The sequence below is a fragment of the Oryza glaberrima genome, chromosome 10 (assembly GCF_000147395.1).
Source record: "Oryza glaberrima chromosome 10, OglaRS2, whole genome shotgun sequence".
Lineage (NCBI taxonomy): Eukaryota > Viridiplantae > Streptophyta > Magnoliopsida > Poales > Poaceae > Oryza > Oryza glaberrima.
In genome coordinates this window covers 2,475,018-2,491,604 of record NC_068335.1, presented here as the reverse complement: position 1 = coordinate 2,491,604, position 16,587 = coordinate 2,475,018, and the positions used below count along the sequence as shown (strand labels likewise).

The following is a 16,587-nucleotide window of genomic DNA, read 5'->3' as shown; positions in this document are numbered from 1 at the left end:
CACATGAAATAACAGCAGTATCCTATAGATTCACCTATGAAATCCAATCATCTCCAAAACCACTTTGTGAATAAATTCCAAATATCAAAACCAATAATCTCCGATGCCAATTGTTCATCACAAAATAATAATAAAAAACCTTTGATTTTACAATCTCCCCCTTGATGAACACATTGGCAAACCCATCAAAAATGTTTTGGTGTTTGGAAAAATAAAAACAAAAGTGGTAAAAAAAGTATACTTTGTACAAACGTACACATCGTGCTCGAAAATCTAAAAGAAAACTTCTCTCACTTTTGAAAAGAAAGATATTCCCTCATGAACCAAAAACAACATGCTCTTCTCTTCAACTCATTTGTTTCTCCAAAAATTTTCATCTTGCTTCTCCCAAAAAAATCCAAAAATTTTACTTGCTTCTCCCCCTTTTGACAATGATTTCATCAAGCATAGGAATTACGTTTATTAATGTATAAGAGCTTAGCATACATATTGCATATCAAGTCATGTGTTGCAATAAAAAGAAGATGAACCCATCTATAACATAACAAGCATGCATTAAGTATAACCATGAACCAAAGATTTTACAATTAAGCTTGAATGAACAATCAAAATTCATAATTTTATACGATTTATAATGCAACAACTTAACAAGCACATAGGTTGAAGAATAAACACTAAACACATATACCTATTGCATTTATCACTCTTTCTCAAATAACCTTTAGCACAAAATAACAAAGAGAATTTTTTGACCTTTTCTTTTCTTGAACCTTTTTGCTCATATTTTTCTCTTTTATTCCGGGTACGTCCCTGTCGTCAAGACTGTTTCCAGGGATTCGGCACCCATTATTTTGCTCACATCGAATACGTCCTTGTCGTCAAGACTGTTTCCAAGGATTCGGTATTCATTTTTTTCATATTTTTTATTCTCTTTTCACAATGAGCAATTAAAGCTATTTGAGGAATAACAATTCAATAGAGCATATATATAGAGCATTTATAAATCAAACCATATGCTAGCATCAACATTGCATATTTGCTTAATTTAAGTAGAATTTAAGTGTCATGCATCATCGCCCTTAAAAGCAAAATCTAAATCTCATGAAAAGACTAGAATACATACAAGCTATGCTAGAGACAAATAAACCTTCAAAGTATTGCTAGCATGCACAAGAAAATACCATATGTATAAACAAAGCTCTCTTTTCTCAATTTTTCTCATTGTCATATTTTTGCTTGATAAAACCATAAGGTACAAACTCCCCCTCAAACCATGCCAAAAGGATGAATTATGCCCAATTCACCACGAAGAAAAGCAAAACGATTAGAATCCAAAGGTTTAGTGAAAATATCAGCAAGTTGCAACTTTGTGTCCAAAAACTGCAATTCGACATCTCCCTTCTCAACATGATCCCGCAAAAAGTAAAAACAAATTATCACAAAAGATTCTTAGCAATGTTAATAGCACTAATATTATCACAAAAGAGAGATACTTTCTCAAAAGTAAGACCATAATCTTTCAAAGTAGATAAAAGCCAAAGAATCTGTGAACAACAACTAGCAGCAGCAACATATTCAGATTCAGCAGTTGATTGAGCAACACTAGATTGTTTCCTAGAAGACCATACAATCAATGATGTACCAAGAAAATGACATGTTCCACTAGTATTTTTCCTATCAATTCTACAACCACCAAAATCAGCATCGGAATATCCACTTAAGCATATAGAAGATGAAGTAGAATACCAAATTCCAAACTCAAGTGTATGATTCAAATACCTCATTATTCGCTTGACCGGTTGACAATGTGAAGCACGAGGAGAAGCTTGAAAGCGCGCACACAAACATCCAGCAAATTGTATGTCTGGCCTAGAAGCAGTTAGATACAACAAAGATCCAATCATACTTCTATACTCCTTTTGATCAACAGCTTCACCATCTTCATCAGGATCCAACACAGCTGTAGAACCAATTGGTGTTGAAATTGGCTTGCAATTCTCCATCTTGAACCGTCTCAATAGATCCTTCGTATACTTCGTTTGATGCACAAAAGTACCTTGAGGTGTTTGCTTAATTTGCAATCCCAAAAAGTACGATAACTCACCCATCATGCTCATCTCAAATTCCCTGCACATAGTCTCAGCAAACTCCACAACCAAAGCGTGAGTTGAACAACCAAAGATGATATCATCCACATAAATCTGAACAAATAGTTGATTATCACCATGCTTAAGAACAAAAAGCGTTTTGTCAACTTTTCCCATTGTAAAACCTTTCGCAAGCAAAAAGCTTTAAGCCTATCATACCATGTTCTCGGTGCTTGTTTCAAACCATACAAAGCTTTAGACAATTTAAAAACATGGTTGGGAAAATCAGGATTTTCAAAACCTGGTGGTTATTTGACATAAACTTCCTCCTGTATAGAACCATTTAGAAAAGCACTTTTCACATCCATTTGATACAATTTAAAACCTTTTGAAGCAGCAAAAGCCAACAAAAGTCTAATTGCCTCAATTCTAGCAACAGGAGCAAAAGTTTCATCAAAATCCAAACCCTCCACCTGAGTAAAACCTTGAGCAACAAGTCTAACTTTATTTCTCACAATCAAACCATCCTCATTTTTTTTATTTTTGAAAACCCACTTGGTTCCAAAAATATTAGGCAAAATTGGTTATATAGCATCGAAAGTTCACGTTTTTGGTTTTATAGCACCGAAAGATACCGATTCATTTTAATAGCACCCAAAGTTCACCATGTTCCCATTTTTAACACTTCCGTCAATTCTCGATCGTTTTCCGTCCGTCTTGATCCTACCATACACACGATATGATGTTTCTACCCCTCACAAGTACAAGTAGAATGCATGTCAATGAGGGGTAGAAATGTCATATCGTGTGCGTGGCTGGGTCAATAGCGATCAAGACGGATGGAAAAATTGACGGAAGTGTTAAAAATGGGAACGGGGTGAACTTTGGGTGCTATTAAAGTGAACCGGTATCTTTCGGTGCTATAAAACCAAAAACGTGAACTTTCAATGCCACATAACCAATTTTGCCATAATATTATGTCCAGAAGGTGGTTCAACTAAAGTCCAAACTTTGTTTCTCTCAAAATTTTCAAGTTCTTCATGCATGGCATTAATCCATGATTCATCAGTTAATGCATGGCATTAATCCATGATTCATCAGTTAATGCATGTGATACATCTTTGGGTTCAAAAGAAGCAACAAATGCATAATTTGCACAAACATCATGAGTCGTTACCTTAGATCTTGTAGTCCGCTCACCTATATTACCAATGATTTGTTCCAGCGGATGTCGTCGTTGAATGTGCAAGGCAGCAGCAACTTCTGAAGTTGATCCACGTCCTGTATCAGTACTTGTCGAAGTAGTAATCTCCGGAGGACCATCTCGATCAGCATCAACAGTACCGGAACCCGACGAACCTGGCCGGTCTGACCGCTCCTCCTGAGGCGGTCTGACCGGAGGTGTGCCGGCGGTCTGACCGGCCTGGCGCCTGGTCTGACCGGCCAAGCCAACCTCATCGTCGTCGTTGTCGTTGTCGTTCTTGTCTCCAAAAATACGACCATCCTCCCCCTGAACCTGTAACAGTGTACCTGCAATATCGGGTCTAGTTCCTGGACTAGCCTCATCAAAAGAAACTTCGCAATTCTCAACGATTTTGTTAGTCTCCAAAATAAGTACACGATAGCCACGAGTATGTGCGGGGTAACCAAGAAACAATCCAACAGTAGAACGTGCCTCAACCTTGTCCAAATTTCCAGATTTCAAGACAAAGCATTTGCAACCAAAAACACACAAATGTGAAACTTTGGGTTGATGATCAAATCGAAGTTCATAAGAAGTTTTTCCAAGTTTTGATCTCAAGAAAACTCGATTTGAAATATAGCATGCAGTGTTAATAGCCTCAGCCCAAAATTTTCTAGGAGTTTTATACTCATCCAACATCGTTCTAGCCATCTCAACCAAAACACGGTTTTTCCTTTCAACAACACCGTTTTGTTGAGGAACACGAGGAGAAGAAAATTCATGTTCAAGACCTCTTTCGTTGCAAAATTGTTCAAAAGAAGCATTTTTAAACTCACCACCATTATCACTTCGAATTCTTTTCAAAGAACCAGAAAATTCAATATCTAATCGAAGAAACAAACCACGAAAGTGTTGAAAAGCTTCGTCCTTAGTTGCCATAAAGAAAACCCAAGAATATATAGAAAAATCGTCAACAATAACAAACACATACCACTTTCCTTCAACGGATTGCACTCTAGCTGGACCAACAGTGTCCATGTGTAATAGCTGTCCCGGTGCATTCATCATCATAGAAACAATAGGAGCATGTGAAGTAGAAACCATCTTAGCATGACGACACGGTGTACAAACCAAATCAAGATCTTTCTTAAGTTTAGGCAAACCACGAACAAGATCCAAACCACTTAACCTAGTGAGATGATCAAAACCAACATGTCCAAGTCTATGATGCCAAAACATCACATCTTTATCAAACTTAGCAACCAAACATGTTATCACTGGTGAAACATGATTTTCAAAATCAGCTTTAAACACTCTTCCACAGCGAGAAATATTCAACACAGAATCACCACAAGAATCAAAAACTTTACTTCCAGTTTTCTTAAAGTGAACCTCAAAATCTTCATCAACAATTTGTGAAACTGAAAGCAAATTGTACTTTAAATCCTCAACCAAAGCTACATTCTTCAATTCAAATTTTTCATTTTCCTTAACCGAACCTGTAGTGAGAATGGCACTTGTAGAAGCATCACCAAAGATAATCGATTCAGTCTTGGATGCCTTTTTGAGGGAGGAGAACCAATTTTTATCCCCGGTCATGTGCCGCAAACAACTGGAATCACATTCTTCAATTCAAATTTTTTATTTACCTTAACCAAACCTGTAGCGAGAACGACACTTGTAGAAGCATCACCAAAGATAATCGATTCAGTCTTGGATGCCTTTTTGAGGGAGGAGAACCAATTTTTATCACCGGTCATGTGCCGCGAACAACCGGAATCCACGATCCACATGTTCTTCTTCCTTGCCACCAAAGCCTACACACAAGCAGAAGTCGAAGCCTCAGTACTTGGATTAGATGATAATAAAAATTTAGGAATCCAGTACTGAGACACACGACCAGAAGATCCAATAGGCATATATCCACGTGCAAAATCAATTTGAGAATTTTTAGAAAAATTTCTTCGAGGCCGGTCTGACCGAGGGGGTACAGCCGGTCTGACCGGGGGCCGGTCTGACCGCTTCTGTACCGCCGGTCTGACCGGTGCCCGGTCTGACCGAGGCTCTGCAGCCGGTCTGACCGGTCGCCAGTCTGACCACGGGACCAACTGCGGTCTGACCGGTTTCCTCGAGGGAAAACCAGATTTTTGCCACTTTGATTTTGCAAAAGCAATCTCTCTCTCCTTTTTCTGTTTATGAGCTAATCTGAAACAAAAACCAACAATATGTCCATCTTTACCAAAAAAGAACAAGTATATTTTTCACGATGATTAGACACATTGGTAGAATTAGAAGACTTAGCAACACAAGCAGAAACATGAGATTTTGCATGCACAACATTGGATTTTGAAGAAGATGCATTCAAAGTAGACATGATACCAGCAGATTTAAACACAATTTTATTAGTATCAGGTTTAACCAAAATCTTACCACTTCTAGCACAACACCTAACACAAAAGGGGGATGTCTAGAATTATGAGCATAAGGATTAAAACCTAAACCACGGTTATGTGTGCTAACTTTAGATTGATCCAAAATCATGTTGAGGTTCTTTTTACCATCAGAAAATCTTTGCAAAGAAGTTTTCAAATAAGAAACCTCATTTTCCAAATTAGCACAATTTTCACAATCTACCATGACACCTTTGCTTTTACGACACTTGGGGTAAGAAAGCACTTCATTGTTTTTCACAACATCTTCCATTTATTCAACACGACCTAAAGCATCTTTCAATTTCATCTTATTCAAATTGCATGTTGAGCAATCCAAAACATCATGAGGTTGTTTTAACTTTTTAGCACAAATCATGTTAAACATCAAACTAGCATGAAAAGCAATTTGATATTTTTGCAACAACTTTTTAGTTAAAAACAACTCATCCAAAGTGCGTGTGTACAAAGCAAAACTACAAGCAAGAGAAGATCTATTTTTCAAATCATGTGCAACATTAATCTCTCTAATTTTTGAAATCTCATTCATTAAAACCTCACAACTTTTGCAATCATCATCATTAGGAATAAGAGATTTTAATCTAGCAATTTCAGAATTAAGAGATTCAATGATAAATTCATGTTTTCTATACATCTTCTCACACTTCATATTTTTTGCACTCAAAATATTAATAGCTTCTTCAAAAGCACTTACCTCATGATCTTCATACTCTGTATCCGATTCACCACGCGCCATGAAGCAAACACTGGAGATGTTCTTTCCCTTATCTTCATCTCCACACTCACCATCTACATCGCTTAGTGGCTCAAATGCGGCGTATACTTGATCAAAAACCTTCCTGAGATTCTCCTTGAACTTCCTCCCTTGGGATGTACCCTTTGGCTTGTTGTTGTTGGTTTTCTCACCATCTTTGTCTTCTCTTTTGCCTCTCCGAAGCTTAGGACAATGCGAACGAAGATGATCAACTGAACCACATTCAAAGCAACGATTTGGACCACCTCTTTTCCTGTTCCTGGCATTATTCATAGCTCGAGCAATTCTGTTAGCAACCAAAGCCAAATCCTCCTCCTCGATCTGTTCGAGTTGATCATCGGAAGTGGCATTAAAAATAGCAAGAAAAGATGACTTAGATGAAGAAGCATCAACATCCAAAAAAGAAGAAGAAGAAACCAAAGCACTCGACTTAGAATCAACTTTACGAGAAAGAACGTTCATCTCATGTGTTTTCAATTTTGTGTAAAGTGAATCCAAAGTCAAAGTAGACATGTTAACAGACTCCTAAATAGATGTAACTTTCATCTCCAAATAGACATGTCAAGACCATTCAAAAAGTGACGAGAAATCTCAGATTGTGGATAATTAGCATCACTAGCCGCCAACCCGTGCGTTGCATGGGTTATTTATCACCATCACAAAATATTAAAAATTTAATCATACATTGGCAATTTTATAAAATTACGGCAAGATAAGAAGAGGGTCATTGTCAAATGCTACTCCTAATTTCGAAATAAAATTTACAAAATACTTAACTAAGAACTAAGAGCGTAAGATAGGAACAACCATAGTCACAAAGTTCCTGGGTCGATGGGATCGGGGAACGGGGTCGAGGAATGTGATACGCTACTTACAAGAGGTTTTTACTAGGTGGGGACGAAAATGACCCCGTGTTTTCGGGACGGGGACGGCGTTCCCGGGTCGAGGATCGCTGCCACCGACCCCTTTTCCTATGACTATGGGAACAACTTCATGTTTATTAATTCTGGATTTAGAGGAAAACAATAAGCTTTGGAAAAAAAATAAAACCTAAAGAGTGCATGATATATTATTTATATTTTTTAGGAACTGAACTATTGGCGTTCGATTAACAGCTATAAATTCAAAAATAGTAATTGTAAAATATGTAATTTGAATTATAGTACATTTCCATGATTTAATATTCGCGATGCTCAGAAATAAAATTAATAAAGTATCGAGTTCTACCTGGCGTTGATTCCAGATTGATTTTTTAAAAAAAATAACTTTGAATTTGTAAATCTTTCATGATTTTAAAAAATTTAATAGTTGAGTCGTAAAAATTCTAGTCTGAATTATATATAGTATTTCCACGATTCAATAATGGTGACGCTCAAACTTGATTTGGAGACTCGATTATAGTTTTTTTTTCACTATTTAATAAATTTGAAATTCCTAATTAATTAATGTCAAATTGTGCTTTTATATATGATCTAAAAACGAAAGACAGTTATGCATACAGCTAATATATATGCAACACCACTCCCATCTACCTGTGAATGCGTCCCTTAATACATGGGAAATTAAAGACCCTTAATACACAGGAAATTAAAGAGATAATTAGCATCCGTGTGCCATCTCTTTCGTATGCTTAATACATGGGAAATTAAAGAGATAATTATCGTAAGTGTGCCATCTTTTTTTATACGATACTGATAAGGTTAAGAACTGAGTACTGAAAAAAAAGTTAGTGCAAGAATTACCGTGGATTTTAACTTCCAGGGAGGCTTTCAATACCAGGATTCTTGTACACGTTAAGGTTTTCCCATTGAATGAATCTGAGATTGATACGAAGAAGGATAACCTGTGAAGGATCGATACGTATAGTCGGACAGATGAGCTAAAAAGAGGCCCAATACTTTTTTTTTCTCAAATAGACACTGTTAACACCTTATACAGTTGTGATCTTACGATGCACTTTATTAATGGTCAAATATTTTTGTTAATATAAGAGATAGATAGATCGATCTAGGTAGATAGGAAGATATATATATATATAGATAGATAAGCTTATCAAAAAATGTTAGGCACAAACGAAGAACTCACCAATACCTGATATTTATATCCATATGTAATTTTAGCAATTTCTTGTAGTCGATCTTGTCCCCATTATATAGTATCAGCTCTTCACTGTTTCTTTCAGGTTGCCTTTCAAGTACTCTCTCTTCAACAATAGCATGTTCTGACGATTTTTTTATACACATAAAAACTCCAAATTTTTTATCGTGAGATATTAATGGCATGAACATAGCGCCCTAAAAAATTTTTGTATTACCATGTAGACCTGATCTAGCTGCAGCTGTAGCACAAATAATTTTGACTCATGAAATAATCTGAATCCTTATCGATTTCTTTTCAAATGGGAACATGCAAAGAATGAACTAATTAAATTGAACCGAAATAATGTAACGATCTAATCTTTGATTAAAAAAATAATATCAGAATTGAGGAGATCTTACCATATCCAGAGCAAACATGGTCTCAAGCACGAACGTTCCATGGTTGACATACATTGCGCCATCTCGTTTTCTCATAGAATGCTGACGACACACTCGGGCGGCGGCGGCGGCGGCGGCGGCTTGAGTTCATCGAGTGCAGTCGACATCGGCGGCATATGGTAGCGACTTCATCATCCGGAGATCGATATATCGATAGGATTGTATCTGATACGGTGGACTCCCAACGAAACAATACCTCTAGATTTAATGGCTTTTAAAGTGGCCCATAAATGTGATCTGTTAATTGATGGTCAGGATTGATTGAATCACCTAATTAATGGTTTGATCTTTCCAGTTAACGTGAGAGCTCGTAGAAAGTGCCCAATTAGTATAGGTATAGATAGATAGATAAGAAGAATCAACAGATCTAACATCACTCAAAATTTTATTAAACCTAGAAAGATAGTCATCCAAAGCTTCTTCAGGTTTCATCTCAAATTTAACGTACTCTTTTTTTAAAATATCACGACGAAGTTCTTTAATGTTATTTGTACCTTGATGAAAATTATTCAAAGCAACCCAAATCTCATGAGCAATTTGAAGATGAGCAACACGATCGTAATCCGAACAAGAAATCCCATTCAAAAGAATATTGCGAGCTTTGCAATTTAGTTCAAAAGTAGTTTTTTCAGCAGCAGTATTAATAGCTTCAGGAATCACATAAGGAAGAGAAACTTTTCTCCAAATATCATAATTCTCAGCCATAATGTAAGATTGCATCCTACTACACCAATGAGAAAAATCTGTTCCATCGAAAACATAAGGCTTAGTTGTAAACTTATTAGAAATAGCCATGGCAAAAATTCAATATCGGTAAAGATCGAAAAGAGCAAACGAACGTGGCTCTAATACCACTTGTAGGATCGAATCACAAGAACTAAGCCAACCAGAGAAGGGGTGAATGGTTGAGATACCCAAAAACTAAAAACTTTTAGCGGAAATAAAGTTACCCTCGAAATCGATGGACCGCAGTCTTACCGAAGTAGTAGCACCGGTCTGACCGCCTGGATATCCTGGATATCGTCGGTCTTGTAGGATCGTAAAGGGCCTTTCCCACTCCAAAAGCTAGCCATTGAGGTGAGAGGCTCCCCCACTTATATCTTAGGTCCTTTGCCCTTTCACAACCAATGTGGGACTATTCAACAATCTTCTCCTTCACACATTGGTGTCCCTCAGCCCTTCACCGTGTATAGACCCCACAGAACAGGCCCACGGTCCATCAGGTATACAGGCCCCGCAGGCACCCACGGTCCATTAGACCTTCACACACTGTGTCCATCAGGCCAGAGATGTTAACCTAGCCAGGCTCTGATACCAATTGTAGGATCATAAAGGGCCTTTCCCACCCAAAAGCTAGCCATTGAGGTGAGGGGCTCCCCCACTTACATCTTAGGTCCTTTGCCCTTCCACAATCAATATGGGACTATTCAACACATGTGTCCATGAATAATCATTTTCTATAAACTGTAGCCAAAGATATTCAACTGATGTCTTCTCTTGTGCATATTGACTAGGCAAATGCAAAGGGACATCTCAGCACGTGAGATAAAAACACAACTTATTACGAATGGTCATAATTTAAAGCAATGAACTCAAAAAAATATTAACGGCACAGTCCATACATCTAATAGTATCAAGTGAAAAGACTGTACCTAGCTCGAGGGCTTCTAAGTGGGCCAATTGTAAAAATTTTTAATTGCATGTTTGTGAAGTGATATATTACATGTTAATACATCTCAAATTTTTTTAAATTTTTTTATAACCATTTGAGTGACATGCAACAACGAGGGGATATCCCTCTCGAGGGATCAAAATTCACTTCCCAAAGTGAAGTGATTGTTCAGTTTTCCTCGACGAGATAGAGAGCATATTGTCACAGGTTCACAGCAGCAAGGACAAAGGCTACCATACTAATGCATTAGTCAGTGAGTCCAAAGACTGGAAGGACTCACAATCCCGAAGTGTCACCACACCAAACTACAGACGAAGGTGTCCATATAGCACCTGAACATGCTAACATTGTTAGTAAATAACGAGCCAAGATATATTAGGCACAGGTGGGCCACGTAACACCTGCTAGGACTGACATACATATTACTCCCTCCATTTCAAATTGATTTATATATTTTATAGCTATACCAAAACCAAAAAAAGCTAATAACTCTCTCATACTATATTTACTCTAGCAACAAACTCAATACATGCACCATTCTCAGTATTTCCTAGCCAATAGCAAATCAAGATATTACATGTGGGTTATAAATACTTGTGTGCATGGATGCATGCATCAATGTTCTTTACTCCAATGCACAAATAACGAATAGCCTTAATGAATGAACACAAATATGTAAATCATTTAGGAATAATCTCAAAAATACTATATGTAGATCAATTTAGAATAGAGGGAGTATTTGACTTGCTAATACTTGGGAAAGATAGATAGCCATCTTTAACACACCATCGTTGGGGCAGGGCAACCATTCTGTCAACAAGAAAACAAAAGTCAATCAGTAAACGAATATGCGAACGGAAAGTTAAGAGAAAATCAATTCTATACCATTGAGTTTGTTTGGATTCAATAATTTGCCTTCGACATTGTCTCTTTCTATAATATACCGGTGACTTTATCAATTGTTCTACAATATGCTATTGGACTGGGCATTCTTTTCAAAAATACGCAAAAAAAACCTTATATACATACAAGATTAACATTTGATTTATCTAATTAGAAGTTTCAAAAAAATATGAAAATTTTTATGTGGCCTCGTTACACAAGTATACATGCTTTAATTTTTTCTAGTATATTTAGATTTTAGAAAAAATATTTGTATGTGGTATATAATGGGAAAAAAATATGCTTATACGAGGGATAATAACACAAAAAATATCTTATGTAGTATATGAAAGATGATTTATATTAAAAACATCAATAAAAAATATTTTATAAAGCATATAACAGATAAATTATATTTTTTTAAAAAATATAAATGTAAAAAATGTTTCAGGCTACATAAAAGTTTTTATTTTTTTAAAAACTTTTAATAGGATAAATCAATTATTAACCTTGTATGTCCATAAGGGTATTTTGGGTATTTTTGAAAAGAATGTCTAGCCCAATGGTATATTGTAAAACAATTCATGAAGTCGCCGGTATATTATAGAAAGAGACAATGTCGATGGCAAATCGTTGAACTCGAACAAACTCAGTGATATAGAATAGATTCTCTCGAAAGTTAAATACTACATACGAAATATGCATGACTAGATGAGTGATGAATCACCGGAATAAATCCATGCCTTGTGCCCAAAAAACTACATTTTCCTTCATTATTAGAGAAAGGTCATATGCTACATCAAAGTCAGGCCAAATCCCCCCCAACTATACGTCATAAACCATCAAACTCAAATGAAGGGCATCCATAGTCACATTACTGTACTCTTCCCTTACAAGAAGTGACATAGTCACTCTATGGCATCTCTGTATCCACAAAACAAAACTGACCATTTAAATAATACTAGTCAAATGTGCATACAGAGAGTCAGCAATTAAATGGACAAATATACACTTTCATGAAGAAATATCAAGAAAGTACACAATACAAATTTACCACCCAGCATCCTATACCAAATTAGGACTACGAGTCTACGATTTATCCAGTCCACAGAACCGCATGCATGAGAATAAATTAAGCAAACTGTTATAATTTAGATATTTTTGGATCATTCGAGTTCATAAATGAGTTTATAATTTTCAATTTCACTCTCTAAAGTAAGTGTTATAAGAAAAAAGAAAGGCGAGACCTCTATGACTTGTTTAATCTTCACCATCAGTACAGGCAGTACACATCAATAAATCATAATAAGCACAATTTTTTTAACATAGCATTTGCTTCATCATAAAACATAGCTTTTTGTTATGGGCATTGGGCCAAGAGGCCATGCCCACGACCAACCCAAGGTGAGAAGTACTCATGAACAGTTTCATATCAACTGTTATGCACAAGGTTTCATTGGGGAAATATAGCTAGGAAAATAGCCGGACGGCGTCGGCTTAGATGGGATGAGGAGAGATTATAGGATGGGGAGGAGAACTTGAGCGATATTAGACTAATCTTGATGCATTGCTTAACCAAACAGAGATAAAATCCATCCTTGTAGATGGGCGACTTGTATCTTACTCCATCCGTCCCAGAAAAAACCAAACTTCTAGAGATGCATCTAGACAAGTGTTTGTCTAGATACATCTCTAGAAGTTAATTCTATTTGGTACGGTACCGCTGCTACAGTACCGCGCTTCATCTTGGGTTGGTCGTGGACATGACCTCCTGGCCCAATGCCCGTAACACTTTTGGTAAAAGAGAATGATTTGTTCCTCTAGCATAACCTCCGTCACAAAATGTAGTCATTTTGGGCAGCAAAAACAACTTAAATATAACCTTAACAATTAATTTGTACACTTGTAAATAGTAAAGAATAATAATATTGAGAATGAACCTTTCAAGACAAAACTACAGTTACATATGTTCGATCGAAATATCCAAATTTATTCAACAGCAAATATTAAGACAGTCAAATGCAATCTTCCAAGAAGGACACTAGATGATTCTGGAACTCTAATGACAATTTCAGCATAAGAGATTATTGACAATTCAAACAGCTAAGCGAGCACAAAGGTGTGACATTTAGATCAACCCAAATATAACCTATAATTTGGAGAGAAAAAAATTAACACAGTTTGCTTATCTACGTAAAATGAAGAGCATATACGCACCGTGCACAATAGAGTTGGTCAGAAAAGAAAATGCATCAACATATAATCTTTCATGGGCTCATTCCATGGTTCTTAAGTAGACAAAACTAAAAGTACACAAAAAAAAAAACAAACTGTAGCAACATGTGTCAATGAATAATCATTTTCTATAAACTGAAGCCAAAGATATTCAACTTATGTCTTCTCTTGTGCATATTGACTAGGCACATGCAAAGGGACATCTCAGAACGTGAGATAAAACACAACTTATTACGAAAGGTCATAATTCAAAGCAATGAACTCAAAAAATATATTAACGGCACAGTCCATATATCTAATAGTATCAAATGAAAAGACTGTATCTAGCTCGAGGGCTTCTAAGTGGGCCAATTGTGTTCCTAATTTGATATTTCAATTCTTTAAGGTGAGTTTTTCATGTGGTTGTCGCCAATTTCCAAAGTGATATATAACTCAAGCTACAAAATTGTATACTATAGCCATGTAGTATGCACAAATTGATACTACTTTCAAACAAGCTGAGTAGAAATCAAAGCACCCAACATTTAGTTCTGGTATTTCTAAGCTATGGACATTCATAGCATAGACTAGTCAAACACATTAAAACAGATAGATAGCACTTATGAGAACCGCATAATTCAAGACTAATATCGGAAGCGGCATGTCATATGTAGGACAGTTCATCAAGCAGGTAAAGTAACAACAACTGTCACCGAGAAAATAAAAGGCATTCACAAGCAACCAATTATTGAGAATAATATGACCTTGCTATATGTCGAGAGTAAATACGCATGGGAAGAAATTACCTTTAGTATCGAAACTACAGAACGGATAGTAATAACCCATTCCAATGGTTTGGGGTAGTTTCTTAAATTGCATTGACTCCAGATGGACCAGGAAGGCACCAATACGAGTGCTCACAAACAACATATTATGTTCCTCAACGAAGCCAAGACATGGTGATGTGATACGAGGCCCTGGTTCGACAGAAAGGAGCTTTTCCAGTTGAATGGTTCTCTCAAGCACCCATCCAGTAGCATCATCACAGTTGGTCTTGTTCTTCCATAGATCGAGACTAAAATCTGTGAGAACAAGGAAGACCAGCCCACCATCCTCAGCCGGCACAATCCTGCAGCGCTCATCCCAATCGGTATGCATAACCAGTAAAAGGAATTCCCAACCAGGATATCAGAATGGTATGCCAAATTCCCAAAAGAAAACGCAGTTGAGATGACATTGCCCCAATTGCCGGTCTCAGATGAGTAAACGCAGACGAACGCGTTGGCCTCGTCTGCGAAGAGCATTGTCACCTCAAATGGACTCGAATGGCAGTCGCCGTGCACGTGACCCTGGTCGCCGTCGACGCAACGCACCGTCCCGTGGTAGATGGTTATCCTACTCTCGTCAAGGGATGCCGGAGGAATATCCACGGCGCCGGTCGCCGGTGACGGGGTCCCACAGCACGAATCGGCGGCGGTGGATGAGGTTGAAGAGAACGGCGCGGCCGTGGCGGGTCCAGCGCCGGGGTGAAGATGGATTCCAGGTTTTCGTCTTGCCTGAAGAAGCCGAGGAGGGGAGGCTTACGGTGGCGGGCGCGGAAGCGGCGGAGGAAGCCGTGGTCGGAGACGAGGCGGCGCCAGCGCTTGCAGACGAGGGAGGCGCGAGGGAGGGAGGACGGCTGCGGCGGGAGGCGGAGGAGGATCTCGGAGAGGAGGTCGTCGTTGTCCAGCGGCGGCGCCGGCGAGGTGGGGCGCTGGCGGCGGCGGTTCATCATCGCCGAGTTGGGGTTTTCCTTTTTGTCTGTCTTTTTTCCTTTTTTTTCAAATTACAGAACACTGGGGCTGTTTACTCACTTTACCAACTTCTCTATGCCACAAGTGTGGTGTAGGGGCTAAAACGGTACGGAAACGGACGGAAACCATCTTTATCCTTTTCGTTTTCATATTTTTTTTCGGAATCGTAATCGGAATCGGAAACCCGGATACGAAAACGGAATCGAATATTATCGAAACCGAAAACGGAGCGAAAACGAACCTGCGCGAATACGGTAACGAAAATTTATCGGAATAAAAAACCCCTCAAACTGGTAAATCCAATTAAATAAATTATATATGTTTAAAAGAGTAATGTTGTTGATAAATCCCAATGTAGGACAAAAAATATTCTTATGTAATTTTAGATTTGCATAACAAATATTTTTTAAAAAAATAACAGCCAAACACTAGGTATTCACTATTTAGTGCTTAAAAAAAGAATCCAGTGTATTTCAGTCACAAAATTTCTGGTAATTCCGAGAAAATTTCCGGAAATTCCGAGAAAATTTCTGACCAATTCCGAGTTCCGACGGAAACTGCCCTTATCATTTCCGATTCCATTTTCGAGAAAATATTTCCGAATTCGTTTCCGTTTCCGAAAAATTTCGACCGCCAAATTCCGTTTTCGAAAATAGGTCCGGAATCCGGAAAGTTTCCGTACCGTATTCACCGCTAGTGTGGTGTGCCATAGTTTTTTTGGCAAAAAAAAATGGATTCTTTCGAATACCATCACTTAAATGAGTTTCGCTAGAATCTCTTTCTCAACTAAGACTACTTCGCCAAAATGCCATCTCGGAGGAAAATGGCCGTCGTTCTTATTCTTCCTCACCACAATGTCGAAGGAGCTTACGGGCAACTACCGCTAGCTCCACCACCGCGCCAGCGGTGCCACCTCGCTGGCCTTCCATCCTACCCGCCACATTGGGGCTTGAGGAGACCGCAACCGACGTCGTCAATGTTGACGACAATCGAGTCGGAGAGTGGGCCGACAGAG

The 16,587-nt window shown here is 37.8% G+C and overlaps 1 pseudogene; it reads right to left on the bottom strand.

Annotated features, from left to right (window-relative positions):
- Positions 1–9,782: 9,782 nt before the first annotated feature.
- Positions 9,783–15,591, bottom strand: LOC127786115 (uncharacterized; annotated as a pseudogene).
- Between the last annotated feature and the right edge of the window lie 996 nt (positions 15,592–16,587).